The sequence below is a fragment of the Trifolium pratense genome, linkage group LG7, assembly GCF_020283565.1.
Source record: "Trifolium pratense cultivar HEN17-A07 linkage group LG7, ARS_RC_1.1, whole genome shotgun sequence".
Classification (NCBI taxonomy): Eukaryota; Viridiplantae; Streptophyta; class Magnoliopsida; order Fabales; family Fabaceae; genus Trifolium; species Trifolium pratense.
This window is the reverse complement of record NC_060065.1, coordinates 10,630,784-10,638,581: the sequence shown is the minus strand read 5'-3', so window position 1 is coordinate 10,638,581 and position 7,798 is coordinate 10,630,784. Positions and strand designations below refer to the sequence as shown.

The window sequence follows — 7,798 nt, the reverse complement described above, 5'->3', positions numbered from 1 at the left end:
GGAAAATGGATTCTTTTGATCCTAACATGTGTAGTGAACTCATGGTAGATGAGGTAAACAACTTTGGGGAGTTGAAAATGGGAATATGTAGATGTTTGATCAATGATTTGCATGTTTATGCAACTTTGCTTATTTTGCAAGAAATTGGCATGATTTTGATTATTTGAGGTATTTGGATGTTTGGAAGGGATGATTAATGTTCCTTGATACCATATATGTTTGGAATGGCTGTTTATATGAATTTATAACATGTTTGGATGAATTTTTGAGTTGATTCAATGTTAAACCGCCTTAGAAAACTCAAGAACAGATATTTCTGGTGTAGTTCGCTACGGATTCGCTACGGATTCGCTTAGCGAATAAGTTCGCTACGGATTCGCTACGGATTCGCTTAGCGAATAAGTTCGCTACGGGTTCGCTATCTGTTCGCCATGTACCTGCAACCCTCTGATGTAGTTCGCTACCTGTTCGCTACAGCGAACGTGTTCGCTACGTGTTCGCTACGTGTTCGCTACGTGTTCGCTACGGGTTCGCTACGGATTCGCTCAGCGAACAGCACTGTGACAGCAACTTTTTGATAATTGTTTTAAGTGCAATTAGGCGCTTGTAACATGGTTTAAGGGTATCCTTACATGTTTGTTGATACATGTTGATGTTGTTAATGCTTATTGTTAATCGTTATATGATTCGCACGCGTATGCAATGACTTGTAGTTCAAGTGACTATGTTTATGTTTTAGCATTAATTTACAATGTTAAGGAAATGATGTGTGTTTTATGACATAAGTGTAAATGAAACCTTATGTGTATAAAAATGGTTATGCAGATAATTATCATGTGAATAATTATGATTGGAGTGATAGGATATTGTGTTATCCTAATGTGTTAGATGTTGGAATTGTGTTTCCGCATCAGTGAATGAATAGCTTCGAGCTAGATAGCGTCATGTATTTGATGTGTTTAAAAGTAATCATGCATTCATGAATAATTGTGTTATGGGAATCATGTGAATTCCAATAATTGATGAAAATGGACTATGTTTATGAAAAGTGGCCGAAGATGGGATTATGTTATCCGAGATCTGGAGCCCATATCCAAACATGATATAAAACTGTGTGACTCCTCTTTATGGGAGAGATGGTTGATGATAACCATATCCTACATGATATAAAACTGTTATTGAGCTTATCCAAGGGAGATAAGGTGGTTCGGTAAGTTCCGACGCATCCAACAAGACACTACTAGAAAACTTGCCTTTAGCGACCGATTTAGCAACCGAATTTCATCAAAATCAGTCTCTAAATCTGTTAGCGACCAATTTTGCGACCATCTAAAATCAGTATCAACGACCCTGGTCGCTACTACGTTGTGACCAACCCAGCGACTGATTTTGCTAGCGACCGATTTAGCGACTGCTCGTAGCGACCGATTTGGCGACCGATTTGGCGACCGAAATCAGAGACTGGCTTAGAGACTAGTTGGCGACGCTCGTTGCGATGCATTGTCCGACGCAATAGCGACTGATTTAGAGACTGATTATAGCGACTGACTGAGCGACCGATTTATTTAATTTTTAAAAAAAATTTGGTCGCTAATTTGGTCACTAATTTCAATTTTTTTTAAAAAAAATTGTAGCTCCATATTAACATAACAAGACACATTAGTAAGTTAAATTCTTATAAAGCTCTGCTTAATCAAAGATTATATAGAAAAATTACAATAGAAATAGTGCAAATCAGGAATTACTCAAAATTCATAACATAGGAATGGTCAATACATACATAAATTATTTTGTCAAAAAAAAAAAAAATACATACATAAATTATATCCATATAAAGCTTAGTTTTTTTCATTCTAATACACTTTGTAACTATAAGAGACTCCAACACCTTCATAGCTTCCTTTCATCCGGCAGAAAGTATATCCATTATTGTATCATGTGGTGGAGACACTCCAAACAAGAAGATCCATTATTGTATCATGTGGTGGAGACACTCCAAACAAGAAGGCTCTTTGACCAAATAAACCAAAAAGTACCTAGTACCTGCATCAATGATAGTCGCGTCTGATCTGAGCACCAAATCAAATTTCTTCTCATAATGTCTTCATTGTTTATATCATGTGAACAAACCCAAAATAGTCACTTACTAAAAAACAAACCACTATGATCACAAATCTCACTTAAGTCACAAATGTTACTCTGCTGGTTATTATATCTACCTAATCTAACAAAACCACTATGATAAAGATAGAAATTTTTAATACGCAAAATTCAAGCACAAGGTTCAACGAAACCATACCAAAAGAATATGTGTTGGCCACGTAAACAGAGATCGAGCAGCCATAACCTAACAGTCCAAATTTTTGTTTTACTACATATATCCCTGAGATGAAAATTAAGTACCACCAAAGATTAATTATGACATTTCTACTTCCTTAATAACAAATATAATAATTATTGGGAACTCTTGTAAATAAACGTAAAAATAAAACCATTGAATTTCAATTAGATATGCATTTTAGTTAGTAATATGGTCTAAGAAAATCTATGTTGAAAAAAAAAAGCTAACCATTTGCAACTCATAGTAAAGCTTTTATGAATGCTTCAATTTAAGGCAAAGAGCTTCCGACGGGATGAACTTGACCTCTGAACAAACATAAAGTAACACAAGCAATTAAGTTAGCCTTCAAATCATGTTCTAAATGAAAAACATCACCAAATCAGCTTATGCAAAAAATGTACCCATCGAAGCAAAAACACCACCAAATCAGATTTGAATGAATAAAATAAATGAGATTGAGAAAGAGAGGGAAACAAACTTGTCTTCAACATGACGCAGTGTTAGACGATGTTCATGCTCGCACTGACGCAGCATTGGATCAAGTCATTTGATCTAAATGTATTCAAGAAGACATTTATAAGATTTTTCCCACCATATATGCTTCTTTAGATCTGCATATTAACAAATCAGCGAGTCTTAGGCAAGAGTTCTATGCACCCAATTAGTGACAGTTATGGTTCTACCAACAATAGCCATACTTTCAGCAAAATACAATTATGGTGGTTCAAAGATGCATATAGAAAATTTAATTGGACATAAATATGGCATGTAAGTGACAATTGAAATGCATACAAGAGTCTTAGCTTAGCTCAATTGGCACAATATAAGTCACTGTCACTATAGAGACTATTTTATACATAACTATAGGAACATAAAAAAGTTCTTGGTTGCTTTCCCAGTACCGAGGTATACCATCCCCCACACAAATTAATTCATAGACCTCATTTATAGAAACATAGCAGAAGTAGATTCTGCACACAAAAATAGGAAAATGATGAGAATTGAGAACTGACATGGGAATACATTAATGTTTAGCTTTTACAATTAAAACTTGTTTATTGTTTTGACCTCGTGATATACTAAAAAGTTTAGCCTATGCTGAAGTTTCATTAACTTGAAAGAAAAGCCTACACCACTTATTCCTCACCAAAGAACAACACTAACACACAAGCCAAAAGAAATAGAAAATAACCAGCACCAGACCATGATATCGTTTGCTAACACAACCCAAACCAATGCACTCACAATTTAGAACAAGAGAGCCTTCCAGCTCTCTATAGCCCCAGCCACTCTGATTTATGCAGTTGTAATCTACATTACTCGATGCGTGATTAAGAGCCGACAAGAAACGACAACATCGATCAACAAACTAACACATTAATCAGACCTTTTGCACTACATCACACAAAACCAAGATATATCTACGCAAATGACAGCAAGGCAGTTACATAGTACCTTGTCATCTCTAAGTAATGCAGACATCCAGAATGCTCTTATTCAAGGAGCTGGTTTGCGCACATGGATAAAGGCTAATATTGAACTTTCAAAAAATTCAAAAAGAAAAAGTCAGACATTGAAAAATGGAACAAGTAAAGCACAAACCTCTAATAACTTTGGCGACCTACTATAGTGTAGGTAACAACCCTATCTTTCTCCCGTTTCAAACACTCCTCAGTCTGTAATGAAAACTACAATATTAAATAAAAGCCATATGATATTGTAGATGAAGAAACCAAGTTATAGCTATCACCATTAAGGAATAATATGTTGAGCATATAATCAGGACAAGAATCTTCTAGTAACAAAACATATTTACCATGAAACTAATCTTAGCAACTGCTTCATGCTTCCTGCAACATAACATTCACAAGAAAACTCGGTCCTTAAAATTCTAATTCAAACATATATAGAAAAAAGGAGAAAAAAAACTTGAGCACATCATTCTTTTAAACTATCAATTGCTTCAAATTCTAATTCAACTATATGCTGCTACAACTGTAACTTTCCATTTAAACTTGGGAAAAGTAAATAGAAAGTCTGTTCTAGTTCAAAATAGAACAAATTGCAAATACACCAAATCAGATAATTGAACTTACCTTTTAACTAAGAAGAATTCTCCGAGTCAATTTAGTTCAAAGTACTCAACAATAACTCAATTCAATTCAAACTACCAACGACAATTAATTAAGTTCTTATATATCAATTAATCACAATCATTAAAAATAGATTAGTAATTAAAAATTGAAATATCCATCTAACCCATATCAATCTCCAATGTGTTTTTCTGCATACATTTATCCTAAAACTAGCCAACATATGAAGACAATAAAATCAGAAAAATAAATAGAAGCAATAACTTTCTACAATTTAAAATCTATTAATGGGAACATTTCATTACAGGAGAAATTCCAATAGAATTTAACTAGGTGTATCGTCTAACGAAACTTTGCTCTTGAACCAATTGTGACATTAATTTTTCTCGCATTTGAAAGCAGGTGCAGTTAATTAAAGTAGCAACACAGTACAATGTAAAACTAACAGAGGAACAAATAGGTATGTTTATTGAACACATTGCTGCAGATAAAAAAAAGGAAGGGTAAGTATGTAAGCATTGACCTAATGTCAAAGGACAGGGTAAGTAGTAGAAGCCAGTTTGCATCATTAATATCTGGTTATTAATTGTTATTATTCCAGGATAACTACAAACGAAGAGTACATTTTATTCAATAAATCAGGCATGACCGCAGTTATCAAATTCACAACACAAGTAAACAATCAAACTACACTCTGAATGATGTGATACCAATTAATCCAATATATGTAATAGATATATAGATATATACAAAGATAGACACATTGCAATAATTGAATAAAGCTTACCTGTACCAAAGAATAACCACCAGATGAGTATATGGTTTCAAAGGACTCCCATATTGACGAGCCAACCCAAAATCACAAATTGTTAGCTCACCCCTGTTATTTAAAAGCAGGTTTGAAGTCTTCAAATCCCTATGAAGCACTCAGTTGTCATGAAGTTACTTCACACCTTCTAAAAGCTGGACCATGAAGCACTTCACTTCACTTTGGCTATATGGTTGCTTCATTGACTCTAGTAATCCTTTAAAGATGGGTTTTGTGGCCATCAAAACACTATCAAGGCTACTTCCAATCACTACTTCCTTGACATCAACTATGTTTTGTGGCATGAGATTGGTTTTGTGAAGGAACACATGAATCAAAAACCCAAAAATCTACTCTCAAATAGAATAAAATAAATCAATATATAAAGACGGGTTTTGTGATTCACTTACTAACTATTGAGAATGAGTGATACGACTGCGTCTGTGAAGAAGCCCTTGAGCAAGAAAATCGCTGATGATTAGAGATTCGTCGTCAGTACAGTGGCTGATGGCGAGAGATTTGAAAGAAATCAAATTAGATCTAAAACACAGAATGATATAGAGAGAAAACGGAGAGAGGTGCGATCAAATGGTGTGACAATGGTTGTGGTCGATGTAATTGTTTGCAGTTCAGGGTGGTGGCTCTGCTGATTTTAGGGTTTCAGAGAAAGGGTTGGGGAAAAAGAAACCCTTGCTCAAATGAAAAGAAAGAGCTCGTACAGAGAAAGACTTCGAATAGGTGGTCCGGTGGTGCAGGAGTGAATCAATTTGTGAAAAGAAGGAGTAAACTTCGAATTAAGTGAATGAACGAAGGAAGGAAGCCAGAGAAGATTTGAAAAATATGTGATCGAACGAAAAAAATTATATAATCTATTACCGTTCTCACCAAAAAAATATATAATCTATTAGCGACAGATTTGCCGACTGATTTTTCAGTCACTAAAAATTGGTCTCTAATTCAGTCACTATATTTTGTTAGTGACCGATTTGGTTACTGATTTTTTTTTGCATTTGTAGCTTAATATTTCGGTCTCTAATTTGGTCTCTATAGTGACCAAAAATTTTTGGTCTCTAAATCGGTCTCTAAAAGCAAAATTTCTAGTAGTGAGATGTAAAACTGGGTTCATCTTAAATGGGGTGAATAGCAGCATCCGACATGATGTAAAACTGTGTTGGCTTATCCAAGGGAGATAAGATGGTTCGGTAAGTTCCGACATATCCAGCATGATATAAAACTGTTCTTGGTCCACCGTTGGTGAGACGCTTATCCAGCATGATGTAAAACTGTTCTTGGTCCACCGTTGGTGAGACGCTTATCCAGCATGATGTAAAACTGTTCTTGGTCCACCGTTGGTGAGACACCTTGGTACCACATGCATTAGTCGTGTCTAGGGATGACATGACATTGGATAATTGGCATTAGATGCATTAGGGTAAATGCACATGTATTTGATAATTGTTATGTGACAATATCTGATTGGATTGTAATGTGTTTTCCGTATGTGTTAAGCTTTGGAATTTACTAATTGTTTAATACTGTGATTGTTGCCATGACTTGGTATGTGAGTAGAGTCCGTCATGACTATAAAATGAACAAGTGTAGAGTCAGTCATGACTATAAAATGAACAAGTGTAGAGTCCGTCATGACTATAAAATGAACAAGTGTAGAGTCCGTCATGACTATAAAATGAACACTTTAGTAGTGTCCGAGAAGACGTGAAACTATATGATTGGTGTGTTTGTAAATGAATGATTGATTGGTAGTCGTATTTGACGATGTATGTGCGTGAGTTAGAAATGTATGATAGCGTGTGAAGTGTGTAGTATACTACTCACACTTATATTTATGTTTATGTTTTCTAACTCTCTGCTTTGTGTTAATTGCTGGACCTTTGGGGGTCCAGGTTGACAGGTTATGTGTTAGCCTCGTCCGAGTGCAATGGTGAAGCTCTGCTCTGATTGAGACACGGGAAAAAGGGGTTTTTATATGTATATGCATGTAGTCCTCTTAGTATACTCTGTTGGTCTTAAGCTTTCATTTGAAAAGTATCCGTTTTGTATAACTAATAACGCATCGTTCGATGCGAGGTTTTGTTTTTAGTTCATTCGAATATTTTACTAGATAAATGTATTAGTATTATCTTTGAATGAAGTTTGTGATATTCAAACCAGCGCTTTATAAATCAGATTTTCAATTTTTCCGCGGCGTATTTTCGAAAAAGATTTTATAAAGGCAGAGTTAATTAAATAACGGGTTTGGGTGTTACAAAGTGGTATCAGAGCAGGTCGTCTTCGGACTGTGAGGTTACGTGTCAATCAGAGCCGGTCTGTGCAGTCAGATCGAGTGAGCGTGTGTGCCAGTTGTGTCTGTCTTTTCTTGTTGTGTGTACTTGATGCGATTGATACTTATCATTGTTATAAGTTATCAAGTCAAGTAGTGGTTGAGTATTTTTATGCTTAAGTTTTAAAAATTTGTGTGGTTTGAACTTTTGGTTTGTAGATGCTTATTGCTAACAGTTGATGATCCAGCATGATGTAAAACTGCATGTGATGAAG

At 35.2% G+C, this 7,798-nt stretch overlaps 1 long non-coding RNA gene across 13 annotated transcripts; it reads right to left on the bottom strand.

The window, feature by feature from the left end:
* Positions 1-1,659: 1,659 nt before the first annotated feature.
* Positions 1,660-6,158, bottom strand: LOC123896901. Of its 13 annotated transcripts, XR_006804675.1 has the most exons (9): positions 5,653-6,138; positions 5,222-5,531; positions 4,158-4,191; positions 3,944-4,017; positions 3,797-3,846; positions 2,820-2,952; positions 2,570-2,646; positions 2,300-2,383; positions 1,660-2,043 (listed from the first exon to the last, which is right to left on the bottom strand). It is a non-coding gene; the product is annotated as an uncharacterized LOC123896901 (long non-coding RNA). The 13 variants fall into 13 exon arrangements; XR_006804677.1 differs by having other exon boundaries at positions 3,797-4,017; positions 4,092-4,191; positions 5,653-6,147; XR_006804678.1 differs by having other exon boundaries at positions 5,222-6,129.
* Positions 6,159-7,798: the final 1,640 nt, after the last annotated feature.